The following is a 13,764-nucleotide window of genomic DNA, read 5'->3' as shown; positions in this document are numbered from 1 at the left end:
GAAGTGGCTCGTCATAGAGGAGATGCAAACGAGGACTCTCAGCTACTATCGCAACCTGGAGCGCTGTGAGGAGTACGGCATGCCATGGATGACCCACCTCATGCAGCGCACCCCGAAAGCGGCACAGTGCAACGGTCCAGGTGTGCACGCTGGTGTCCTGCACCACCACACTGCAGAACGGCGACTACGTGTCATACGGGTAGGATCGGGTATCGTTTAAATTTGAACGTATCCGATTCCTCCTTTCGATTCTCCTTAACGATTCTCACTGCCGATGCTTTTAAGAGTAAGGGTCATAAAAGTTTGCATGGTTTAAAGGAGGGCGGTAACGAAAAGAAAATCAACATCTAAGAAATTTGTAACGAACTTCCTTAGTTTTTGGAGGAATGAGACGTTTTAGACAAATTGTTGTCATTTTTTTCTTTTCATCCATGGAGAATAATCGTGAAATTGAGTTTGGGTTGGAAGTATAAACAAAAGAAACACCAGTAAAGAATTCCCTGATGTTAGAATTTGCTAGACTGTTGGCTGTAAAGTCCAACCAAAAGCCTGGGAAGTTCAGCCTTTCTGTAGTCGGGATTCTGACAAAGATTACGTTCTGTAGATAAAATATTTAGACGAATGGCCTTAGCAGTTTTTTGGAACTCTTTTTTTTTTTTTGCCTCTAAGTTATATTTAGCAGTGAAATCTTCAAATATCACAGTACGCTATCATTGAGCAAATGCATCACTAACCAAATGCCTTTTTCAAACCAATTTTATACAAAGACTGACTTGTTTCTAACTTGGATGTAACGGAAATTCCCCAGGTTAGCATTGTGTGGGCTATAGTTAACTTTGTAGATTAGTTTCTAGTAGAGTAACACTTGCTGGTGGAACAATGACAATTTTTATTTTCAATTTTTTAATGTCAAAATCACACCTAAGTAGGAAGATAATCCCACCCAACTTTGAAATATAGAATATAGATTTCATAAGAATGACCTAAGCCATTTTATTTTTGCAATCAAATTAGATATCTTGCAATCCTCCATCTTCATTTTGTTTCATTAAATGACCTTGTTTCATATGTGTTTTTAGTTTCCATAGAAAGTCCAACTTGAGCCTGTTAATAGATGTGATTGCTGATTTAGGTATTCCTAACGTAAACGGCGGATATAGTCTGGAAACACTTTCCATTTTGGTGAGGAATAATCTTCCTTGAATGGATAAATCTCTCTGAGTCCACTTATTGAAATGAGTCTTGCATTTTTCTAGTTTCTCACAAATATTCCGATTTTCAAATTCACTCCTATTCTTAGTTATATGTACACCCAAATATTTGACATTGGACTTGACATATTATTATTAATTTAAATGCAGTGGAAGTAGCAAAACCTTGTAGAGATAAAATTTCCACATTTGCTTAATTAGTGTTAGTCCTGAAGCTTTTGAGAAATGTTCTATAATTTGGCGAGTTTGGGGGATTTCAGGCTGTAGTAACATAAATCCAAAATAAGACGAAGGTTAATGTGAATAGAATAGACCTTTTATAAATCCTGTTTGAGTGTCAGAAATCATTTGGGCTATGCCAGATTTTATTCTGTTTGCAAAAATGTGCGTGAGGAGCTTCTAATCATTATTTAGTCATGTTATAGGTCTTAAAGGGTCTCTGACATGATTTATCAACTTTGCTTAAATACAGTATGTTATATATTGTTTGTAATTATGTTCTACATTGTTCGATTTTCAAAAGCAAACGGTAAATTCGCAAGAATTACATTTATAAATCATGGCACCACCCATGACGAACTAGCTCTCACAGTTCAGCCTCATTTCCAGATGTGACGTCATCAGGGTGCCACCTGAACAAACCCTTCTGGATGTAGATGGTCGATTTGGTTAAGTATATTTTTAATCAAAATAGTAGTCATCCCAAAATGTCGTGTTGCTGCTGGATATTCACAGTATAGTAGAGTGATACTGTAAGTTTGTGTTCTTTTCTAAAAGAAGAAGGTTTAAGACAACAACGGACAATCAAGTGCAGAGAAGGCGAGACAAATGGACGCTCACTTTGCAGTGATTATTTCACTGATGACTGCTTTGAAGGAACACATTTACAAGAAGCATTTAGCTTAAAAGTACGGTGTAAACGCATTTTGAAAAAGGATGCTATTCTGCTGGTACACAAAAAAACAAGAACTACGTCAAAGTTGGCACAAGACAGTAAGTCAAGTCTTGTTTATATAATGTCTTCTAAACACTATTCCACGATAGCAACAAGGCTGTAAAATATTATACATGTTATATAAACATTTTTCACAGCTATATGTTTACTGTGGGGGTGGCGGCAACTCAAACAAACTATAAAAACACCCTTTGCTCATCAAGAAGCCGATTTAGAACAATAATTTAGGATAAGCAACTCCTGAGTGATTTACACTACATATAGTGTTTTAAATCTTCATCTCCATGTCTACAGACTAAAGTTCATGTTCTGCAAGTTCTCTGTGTTGTCTCCAAATATTTCTTCCTCCTTGAAAATTACTGACACATGACTCAAATCTTCGCTATAATCACTGTAAACATCCTCTGTCTCGTACACCGCTATGTTTGTTTACCTGAGTGGTAGTACTCCAATGGCGTCACTTGGGGAAATAAGGCTGAACTGTGAGAGCTAGCTCGTCAGGACTGGCGCCATGAACTACAACTACTATTATTATTTATGCGAATTTATCGTTCGCTTTCAAAAATCAAGCAATGTGTAACATAATTACAAACAATATATAACATATTTAAGTAACGTTGATGAATCATGTCAGGACCCTTTAAATTATCAGGAAGAGTTTGATCTTTTCCAGGTTTATGGATCAGCGTAATCACAGATTGTTTCATAGCATGTGTGAGAAAGCCATTTTCTAATATTTCTGTGAGCATTCCAAAACAAGAGTCCTGATATGATCCCAAAAAAATTGTAAAAGTTACTTGTCAGGCCATCACAGCCTGGAAATTTATCATTAAACAAAGACCCTAAAACTTTATCCAGCTCTTCTGTAGCCATTCCTGCTTCACATATTTGCTTCAAAATTGTCATCAATTTTAGGGATCAAGTGTTGAGTTGATTGGTAGAACACTTCAGCCATTGGCTTAGCATATGAAGAAGAGTCGAAAATGCTGTAAAAGATGATTTCTTTGGATATAATTTGAGGGTCAGTACTGATTATTAATTTGCAAACTCTATCGCGTTTCTCTCTTGTTTTATCTTTTCTAATCTACAGAAATATGCTATACTTTTCTCACCGTCCTCGATCCATTTGGCTCGGCACATTGGATAGGCCCCTTTGGCTTTTTCAGTATAAAAATCACCGAGTTATGATTGTAGAATCTTCCTTTGTTGTTTGTCATCATCATTAAAAAAGGGTTTAAAACAGACATGGTTGTGTTAGCTGATCATTTCTGCTTCTTATTGCGTGCTTTGGTTAGTTCTTTACTGTGCTTCATTGCAATTTGGCGTACTTTAAATTTAAAGAATTCTCATTTTTCTGTGTAAGACATAAATAAGTTTTAATTGTTCCAGAATTTCATTACCAAAATTTTCATTGGAAAGCAGGGTTGAGTTCAATTTCCAGGAACCTTTGTTATGGGATTTTTCCAATGCGTGATCGGCAGCATCTACTCTATTTTGCATATATCTGGTTTGTAAGCCGCCACGTTTTTCTCATGCATTGAACCCTGCGGCTTATACGGTGATGCGGCTAATATGTGATGACGTTCTGGTCTCGCGACATCTTGTGTGCTTCCGAGCAGCACCCTCGTGGACAGGTGTCGGGAAGTCACTATTACAGCAAACTGTAATACCAGATGTGACCAGCAGTTGTTGTTAGATCCTATGTGTTAAGCAAATGTCTGAAGAAGAGACATTTTCAGTATTCTGGCATGAGAACATGGCAGCACACCGCGGGCCGCTCGAAGAGTGTGTCGGACCACAGTGCACCTTGCTTTATTATGCTTGTCTTCATCTTATTTATTTATTATTATATTGATTATCACTGCAATTGGCTGGCGACCAGTCGAGGGTGTACCCCGCCTGTCGCCCAAAGTCAACTGGGATAGGCTCCAGCATGCCTCCGCGACCCTAAAGAGGAGAAGCAGTATAGAAAATGGGTGGATATTGATTATTATATGTATTGTTCTGTCATGCTGGTTTTTATTATTTATTATTACACTGATTATTATATGGAATAATATGACATGGAATACAGGAAGTGAATAATATGTACTGTACAAGATGTGGAACGAATGGGGGGTAGGATTAAATAAGCTTTCCTTCTTCCTACTCGTTTTGGACATGTGGAACTGTGAAATGATTCATGAGATGGATTCCATTGTAACCTTCATGCATGTTGAAATAAAATGAAACCAAACCAAAACGTTTTTGCACTTTTTTTCCCCCCACACAAAGTTAAACAATGTTGATTAAGGTGTGTGTGTGTGCATGTGTGTGTGACAGAGTGACTGTGTGACTGTGTGAGAGAGAGGTTGTTCTACTGCCCAAACAGTACTGTGCTCCTATTTCAGATCTTCATTTACTGTAATGAAGACTAGTTGTTCCACCTGGCTAGGGTCTGGGTTTGCTCGCTGGGGAGAAACCACATTTCCAGCCGTGCTAAAAACACGCTCAGACTGGACACTAGCAGGTGGACAACTGAGATGGTGCAGTGCAAAGCTTGTCAAATTGGGCCAGCACTGGATCTTGCCTGATTGTATTTCACTGGGTCATCAGTAAGGCTGATGTCCGCATCTGCCAGGTAGGCCTCCACATCCCCTCATGGCAAATGTGCCCTCATTGGAGTAGCCGATTTCTTTTTCTCCAGGAAGGACAGGAGTGGCGTGCTGCTGGTGGCAGGTGTCTCTTCTCTGTTTCTTGCAGGGGCAGCCACAGGGTGCATCCTACAGAATAACGTCCTGCATTGAGTATTGGTGAAAAGGAGGAAGGACGTGTTCAGCACCCAGCTGAACACCAGTCGCTTGCGCAGGAATGCTGCCGGGAGAGCTGGAGGAGGAGGTGGTTGTTGATACAGCGGGCTTTCTCTTGTGAGGAACAACATAAAACAGATGGTTATGTAGAGATGTTGTATTGTAACGTTTTGAATGTGTACCTCTGCTTTATTTTGCACTTGCAAAGCTTACACTTGGCTTTTCCAGGGATTATTTTCACAAACAGTGAAAGAGTCCCATACTGCAGAGGTCCTTTTGGTTTTTGGTGGAGGAGGACCTCCATCACCAGTGAGGGCATGGTGGGTGCTACTGTCACTACTGCTATTGCGAGTGATATTGCCTGGTTCAGCGTCAGTTGAGTACCCTCTGTAGCACTCATTGTGTACAATGTGTTCAGCTATAAATGTATGTGTGTGTGTGTGTGTATGTGTGTGTGTGTGTGTGTGTCTACTGTATACTGTATATCACCATCCAAATTTGATGGAAGCAGACAAAAAAAGTGACTGACGCAACACGAGCCATTTATAGCTCAAATGCAGCGCGTACGTAACGAAACAAGTCTACCACCTAACTTTAGATATCATACAAATGGAAATAAAGCGAAAGCTCAGGTCGAGCCAAGCAGGCAGGGTGTGGCTGGCTGTGTCAGAGTGACAGGCACGGCTCCTCTCTCCCACTGTCGCCAGCGAGTCTGTCTTGGAAGGGGCGTCGCCGAGTGTGACTGGCCAATCACAGAGCGTGAATGGTGAATACATAAGTAGTTAGTTACCCAGTGAGGATTTTCCTTCATCACGAATAGGGATAACGACAAGCTGTAATCGTTTCATGCTCGTATACAGCAAAGATGTATTATCCGTCACGGATACTCGTTTGGGACGAGCATCCGGCTCATGCCTAGTCTCAACATGGATATATGCGGCTTGTAGATCGGTGCGGCTTATCTATGGACGAATCTGTCCACATCTTTTAATCTAGTGAGCGCAGCTTACATACCGGTGCGTTCTGTAGTCCGGAAATGACGGTGTATTGTCTGAAACAAGCCATTTGTGGGGTCAGATTTTTTTGAGGAGGCTTTTTTATGTTACAAATGTATTACTCTTTTGAACGCAGCCAGGTCACAAGGGCACAGCAGGGGAGGAGTGCGTGACCCTCGCGTGTGTCGCAAGTTTAAAAGGGAAGGTTAGGGGTGAAAGGTCAAACGGTGAGGAACACATACGGGGCAAGCACGTGCTCCACCACAGACGCAAGCGGTGAGTACTTGCCGTATAAAAGCCCGTGGGCCAGCGCACTTCCTCAGTGTGTCTTTGCGTTGAAACATACATTTCTCACAGTACACACATCAATTTATTTACATTCAATAAACCTGGTAAAAATACTGCTTCCCCTTTAACTGCTACCTGTATAATAATGTGAAATATGAAATATCAGCTTGCCTATGAAACAAGGTTGAGGGCTATGTGAACCCAAAATGTCCACACTATAACTAGCCACAAGGAATACATCCTCTGCAATATATTCTACGCTGTTTAAATTCAAATAAAACAGAGTATATTAAAAGCATACAATGATCATAAACTACTCTGAAGGAGGATTCTGTGCCATTGACTTTGAAACTCAATCATATCTTCAAAATGGGGTCAAAAAATGGCGGATGTGTGACAAAAGTCCACGGTTTGTTTTTCCCAACCTCCTGTTTGAAACATGTGGTGGCCTCAAGTTTCTATTGACTTGCGACTTTAAACGTTCTAAATTACACCATGAAGTTGTCCCTTTTCCAAAAACAAGCATTGGATTCACAGAATTTGGCTTACAAACATAACTTCTCTCCTCTCAAGTGGATTGTCCTGAATAATCAATACATCTTACGTAGAAACAAGTCCATGTCCCTACAAACAATGCGTGGAAAACAATATCTTTTTTTTCTCTGACTCTTCTGATAAAAATGGAACATCATATGACCAAAACATATTTGTTCAAAGAAAATAATATTGACTTCGATCCTATTTACTATGAAAGAGTCATTTAAGGGAATCTCAGCCCGGCTTCTGCAACGATTTAAGTCGTCTCTCCAGGGTGAACTGATGGAGGGAGTTTCCTCAAGCTTAATGATTGGTGGAAAGAACATTTTAGATTGGAAATGTGACAATAAACACAGAAGGAATACACTGAGGTTAGATGGAATTTGTTTCTACAACGTAACTTTCATAAAAGTTTCAAGAACGCTATGAAACTTTTTTGTTTGTTATATTCAGAAATCCAGAGTGATGTCATTTAAACCAAACATCCACGGGTTTTCTTCTGAACTAAAAATATGATATGACTCACTGAAGTTGATCATTAAAAACAGAAAGGCAATGAGAACCTTTCATGCGTTGGAGAATATTATAAAAACACTTCATATGAAAGACAAACTTAAGTAAACGTAAGTATTGTTTTTGATTTTAATTTGTTATGTTGCTCTTTACAAATGTTATCCCTCGTACATCTTTATACTTGTTTTTCTTTTTGTTCGTGTTTCCATCATGTGGTTCTGTAAGACTGCATTTTTACGTTTAAATGTGATTCTGTATGTACTGTTCTGTACTACTGCTTGCAATAAAAAAAATATATATATCTTTGTTTAAAAAAAACAACTAGCCACGACGAACGAAGTACTACTTGACCACTTGGAGCAATGTTCCCACTAGCCTCCTGGAAACACTCGCATCAAGCATGCCCAAAGCCATTTTTGAAGTGATTAACAAGAACGGTGGAGCTACTCATTACTGAGTCCTACTGAGAACATTTTTTCTTCTGATTTGGAGAGTTTTTTGTTATTTTTTGAGCGATGGCCTTAAACTTTTAATCAGCTGATAAACAGCCTATTTCAGTTTAATTGTTGTTTTCAATAAATTACTTTTTCAAAGTGCTTTTTGTGTCACTCACCCTTCTTGCTTTTGCATATTGTAGCTTTACTTAAAACCTCATTAAGATCCAAATGTGCAAAATGAAAATCCTAGCAATTTTTCAACTGGTCTTAAGATTTTGATCAGGAGTGTATACACTTAAAAGACATAAGAGAATTATTCATCAGTGCCACTGAAAACATTTGGTGACAAATGAAGGGAAAAAATCACATGAAATATGTTCAAGATATAATGTCTGGGCTGTGATGAGGCTACTGGATCCAAACACACCAAAGGGCCTTGTTTGCACAGCAAAAGTGGACAAAGTGAAGCTCCTGCCTTTGATCACGCCTTAGCAGTTTTAAAAGTGTGATACACAAAGCTTACATATGAAAACATGACTGGCTGGAAAGAGTACTGACCAGACTGGACTGAAGAAGGCCCAAGTCTTTCAGCCACTTTGCTCCAGGACTGGCATACAGTATGTATGATCCATCTGCCATTTAGTACTGCTGTACAAGTGGTCCAGGAGGAACTTCCTCTCACTTGGTAAATGTGATAATTAGCAGGTACTTGACAGGAATTATGAGCATGTATCCCTTTGGCACATAGACCTGATACTCAGAAATAAACAGGTATTTACACTGTGCATCTGATCCTCTTACTTTTGGAACGGTGGTAATTTCTCAACCTGGACAGGGTCACCGTCTGACAAACTGGTTCCTTCACAATAGTGGCCACCCCCTTTGCTGTGATGTTGGTCACAATGTATGGTCCTTGGTGCTGGGTTGACAACGTGTCTCCTGTGTGTTTCCTTTTCAGATTCCCTGAAAAAAGCAGATCATCACCAACATGTACGCTTACTATTTTTTGCTTCCGGGTTTCAAACGTCTTTTTCCGGCTGCTCTCGATGTTGCAAAAAGCCTACAAAAATTTGACACAACAGACCAAGAGAGAGAAATGCAGAAAAAATATGATTTACTGTTGTGTGACACAAGAGAGAGGGAGCAGTTACGAATGCGTCCTCCATTGGAGACACCCACTCTTGTTTCAGTCGATCCACAGTGCAGGATTGCAGTCATCCAGCTCCAATATTACGCCAGTCTTGAAAATGACGGGGTCCCAATTTAGAGCAGCTTTCTACTAATGCCTACAATTTGCTAGCTACACAATAAGAAAATGACAATTGGAGTAACTTAGCTTTCTCCATGTATCACCCATGAATCCCTTTACTGATACAGACCGTTTCATTGAGTATTGCCATCACTTTAACCCTCTGGTCAATGTCATCTTCAGGGTCCGCAACTTTAGATTCATAACCCAAAGGGCAGGCATTCATTACAGCTGGAAACGTGGGTGTCGGTGGAAGTAAGGAGTGTGCCTGGTGGAGCACTGATCACGGAGAAGCTCCGTATTCATCGTTTTTATCGGACACAAATCGATGGCAATTTTTAAACTTAATCAAATGTGAATGCAAGACAACCTGCTTGGCAGTGTTGATTGCATGCACCACAGCAGCAAGGTGGAAGTCAGTTATCGTGGCTGCTGTTGACGTACTTGCTGAGCATACGCTTGATGTTTTGATTGGTCCTCTCATTCTTTGAATTTCATTAAATTTGAAATATAATCGCAAAGGATTTCACATAAGCTGCTTAAAGGGTCCCTGTCATGATTCATCAGTTGTGCTTAAATATGTTACATATTTGTATATTTGTTTGTAATTATGTTCTATATTGTTATATTTTTGAAAGCTAACAGTAAATTACATTTATACAATCATGGAAAAAATTATTAAATCACCCTTGATTCTTCAGTTTGTTCATTTTAATGCCTGATACAACTAAAGGTACATTTGTTTGGACAAATATAACAATGACAACAAAACTAGCTCATAGCTATCCATGTAAGAACTTAAGTGATTTTGGTTATGATCAAGAAAACCATGGAAGTTGCTGGATATCAGCTCTTAAATTTGTTATCATCATGATATTTGTCCAAACAAATATGCCTTTAGTTGTACCAGGCATTAAAATGGATCAATAAACTGAAGAAACGAAGGTGGTCTCATCAATTTTACCATGACTGTAGTTCATGGTGTCAGCCACGACGAGCTAGCGCTCGCTCTCCAGTCTCCGGAAGTGATGCCATCGGAGTACTATCACTCAGGTAAACAAAAATAGCGGTGTACGAGACAGACTATGTTTACAGTGATTATAAATCAGTCATGTTCAGGACATATTTATTCTCCGAACCTGTCTCTGGCGATAGTCCAATCAGATCAAGGCCAAGCACCTCTCAATGCTCCTTTACCTGCATGCCAGAAAAAAGGCAAAATACTGAGCAGTTCATTTATTTTTTCCTTTTACAGCAGTTTGTAAATACTCAGGACTTGATGTGCCAACAGATGGTAATCACATGAGGCGTGGATGTTGAGAGTGGTGTGAACTCTCAGCCATGGGAAGGATGTAAATTTTGGGACACATAATAAGTAGTGTACCTTTGAATCAGTGGGTGTTTCAGCCTTTCAACATGAGACACCCTCATGAAAGGCAGCCAACTACAGGGTGATCAAGCCTGAACCTGTGTCCCATGCCCAGTCACGAGAGTAAAGTCGTTCCTGGAAGGTGGGGAAAGATGTTTGGTGTGGGAGGCATGAGCTAGGAAGTAAGGATCTAAAAACTGCCCCACCTATCGGGTTTAGGCCCACTGGCCCTGGACCGAAACAGGTCACATATGGAGGGAAGGTCGGCTCCAATTATTTTTTCTGAAGACCTGGTAGTCCTTTATAGTCTTTTCCTGTCCTGTTTGGTTGCAGATCCAAAGCAGACAGTGATGGAAGTGCACAGAGCAGACTAAATGATTGCGGTGTAGAACTGGATCAGCAGCTCCAGGGGCAGATTGAACTTCCTGGGTTGTCGTAGAAAGTACAACCTCTCCTGGGCCTTTTTACGTACCATGTCTATGTGGGAAGACCACTTCAGGTCCCGAGAGATTGTGGTTCCCAGAAACCAGAAGGTGTCCACATTAGACACTGTGCTGTTGAGGATTGAAGTCCACTGTCATCTCCGCTGTCCCGCATGACTGTCGTGTTGTCTGCAAACTTCAGGAGTTTCACAGAAGGGTCCCCTGAGGTGCAGTCATTAGTGTAGAGGAAGAAGAGCAGTGGAGCGAGAACTCACCCCTGGGGGAGGCACCAGTGCTGGTAGTCCAGGTGCTGATGTGATGCTCTCCAGTCTCACCTGCTGACTCCTGTCAGCCAGGAAGCTGGTGATGCACTGACAGCGGGAGGCTGGCACGGTGAGCTGGGAGAACTTCTGGTGGAGGATCTCAGGGATGACGGTGTTGAAAGTCCACAAACACGGCCCTTGCATACGTACCCGGGGAGTCGAGGTGATGCAGGATGTAGTGCAGTCCCATGATGACCACATCAACCACGGACCTTTTGCCCTCTCGGGGGTCCAGCAGGGGGTCTGTGATGTCCTTCAGGTGGCTCAGCATCAGTCTCTCAAAGGATTTCCTGACCACAGATGTCTGTGACTGATGACTATAATGCTTACTTTGGGGTATCCTTCTCCATCCATCTCTCCATCCACATTCCAACCCTTGCCATTCATAGATGGAGATAAATTCATAGGGTTAGGGTTAGCGTGGTGAAGTTTAATGACTCCTGCTATTAACACTCTCTGCGAGTGCATAGATAGAGAACCACCGTCGATGCACTGGCTCGTGCACGTCGCTACAACCCGGATTCAAATTTCTTTACAGCATGAGTTCAATATAGCTCGATGACACCCCCCACCCCATAACGCCCTATGAGAGTGCCTAATTAGGTCCGCTTGCAAGTGTTTGTTTATTTTTATTTGTGATTTATCTACTTACTTTGTTTATTCCTTGATATTTTTCATTTTCGTTTTTTGAACCTTATTCTGTTCTTTACATTTTATTTATTTCTAACGCCCCAAATCTTTTAATCTTGCCAAATCTCTCCCCCTAGTGGACATTGCCACACACGACCCTGGAAAGACACCCCAGTTATTTCTTCCAATACTCTCCCCTTCTTGTTGTTCATCCATCCGCCCTTAATTTAATCTCGCTTCAATGTTTTTACTGATTTGTTTATTTTTCATTCATCCAAGAAGAGCCTTCAATCCTTGACCTTTAGCCTTTTACCTTGGTAGCCTTTTACCTTGGTATTATTTAAGTTTTAATTACATATATATATTTACCCGTTATATTTATTAATTTTTTATCAATCCCAGGAAGATTAACCATTTTGTTTTAAACCCCCTACATTACTGTTGTGTTACTGAATCCTACTCTGACAGTAAACCAATGACTCCCCTTCTTTTCTTTTACCCAATAGCGCCTCCCAGTGGGCATTACCCCACACTACCCCGTCCCGTCTTGTCAGTTTATCAAACCTCCTTCATTTCAGCATGCTTCTTTGCCTTTATTACCCCTTTACCTTTCAGTCACTTTCTTATTTTATTCTTTCATTTATTTGTCCATTCATCTATTTTGGGGTGTGGTCTCTTGCCGGTCTTGGCTGTACTCCTGCCTGCTGGCGCCCCGTTTCTGGTCGGGGTTGCCTCTCTGCGGTCCCCTGCTGGTCTTCACGGGGGGGGGCAGTCCCTCTCCTTTCATACATGCTCAGTGACAATTACACGTTCACGTACATATACACACTCAAAGTACACACGTATTATCCCACATAACTCGCTGATTTATCCAGAGTGTTAAAGCGTTGATTTTTTTTCAGTGATGGTGATGTCGGCTTATTTTAGTTATTACAATTGTGTGCATTACAGTTATTGTTAATATTTTCATTACTACTATTACCACTAATATGTATGGCTGTTTCAATTCAGTATTATCAGTGTGCTTGTTATTATTTTGTCCTCACTATCATGGTCTTTATGGTCATCACAGACATTTTATGATGTAGTCCTGTTTGTTTCTGTTGTTTTGTTATTGTCGCTGCAATTGTTGCTGTTGTCCTTGTCTCTCTCTCTGTATTGTCCCCCTCTTTTCCCCGCACTCTTCCCTCTGTTTTCTTTTCTCTTCTCTTCTTTTCTATCCCCTCCCGCTCCAACCCAGCCACTCCAAATTTGCATAACAACAAAACATCAAATAATGTCAAATAAATTCTGTATAACAGGGGAAGAGTATCTTAAACTTTTCCCTGGCAGAGCAAATCTGTTTCGCTTGTGAGGACATTTAGATCAACAACACTATCTGCCATAATGGCTGGACAGGACAAAAAAAAATAAGTGAGTGGTCAGATAAGGGGGAGGAGGGCATGATAGTGCAAAGGTGGTGGCACGGGGAGAACAGCTGACCGGAGGGACTTAAAAAATAGATCAAATTAATGTAGAAATAGAAGTGGTGGGTTTCATTTTCTTTTCTTTGGGTCCAGTGGTGACAATTTCTTCATTTAATTGGGATGGTTTGAGAAGCAAAGAGAGACTGCTACATACATACAAAGATGTAAAGAGGACATCGTCTGTCTGCAGGAGACTAACTGGGATGGGGTGGTTACAAATTAATTTCAGAAGGAGTGGATTGGGGAAATATTTGCAAATAATGGAGAGAAGAATGCAAAGGGGTGGCAATATTGGTTAGAAAGGGAGTGGCGGAAGAGGTAAAGGACTGTGGGCGGGATGCGAGGGGGAGGCATGTGGAGGTTGAGGTTCAATATGGTGGGAAAAAATATCAGCTGTGGAGCTGCTCCTAAGGATGAAAGGGAAAGGGGGTGTTTTGAAGCAGTTTATGAAATGGAACTGTGTGATGATTGGGGATTTTACTGTGCGGTGTAGAAGGTTGGATGTGTGGAAAATTTACAGTGGATAGGAACGACTGCAATAAGAAACAATTCAATTGTGTGTTTGACCTTAAGAGAAGGA

The 13,764-nt window shown here is 40.8% G+C and overlaps 2 long non-coding RNA genes across 2 annotated transcripts; both read right to left on the bottom strand.

The window, feature by feature from the left end:
• Positions 1 to 4,362: 4,362 nt before the first annotated feature.
• On the bottom strand, positions 4,363 to 10,173 carry LOC129191396 (uncharacterized). Its single transcript, XR_008573204.1, has 3 exons — positions 10,114 to 10,173; positions 8,527 to 8,688; positions 4,363 to 5,069 (listed from the first exon to the last, which is right to left on the bottom strand). It is a non-coding gene; the product is annotated as an uncharacterized LOC129191396 (long non-coding RNA).
• Positions 10,174 to 10,369: 196 nt separating this feature from the next.
• Positions 10,370 to 13,756, bottom strand: LOC129191397 (uncharacterized). The gene is made up of 3 exons (XR_008573205.1): positions 10,816 to 13,756; positions 10,550 to 10,662; positions 10,370 to 10,478 (listed from the first exon to the last, which is right to left on the bottom strand). It is a non-coding gene; the product is annotated as an uncharacterized LOC129191397 (long non-coding RNA).
• Between the last annotated feature and the right edge of the window lie 8 nt (positions 13,757 to 13,764).

Source organism: Dunckerocampus dactyliophorus, chromosome 12, assembly GCF_027744805.1.
Source record: "Dunckerocampus dactyliophorus isolate RoL2022-P2 chromosome 12, RoL_Ddac_1.1, whole genome shotgun sequence".
NCBI lineage: Eukaryota > Metazoa > Chordata > Actinopteri > Syngnathiformes > Syngnathidae > Dunckerocampus > Dunckerocampus dactyliophorus.
This window is presented reverse-complemented; position numbering and strand designations above follow the sequence as displayed.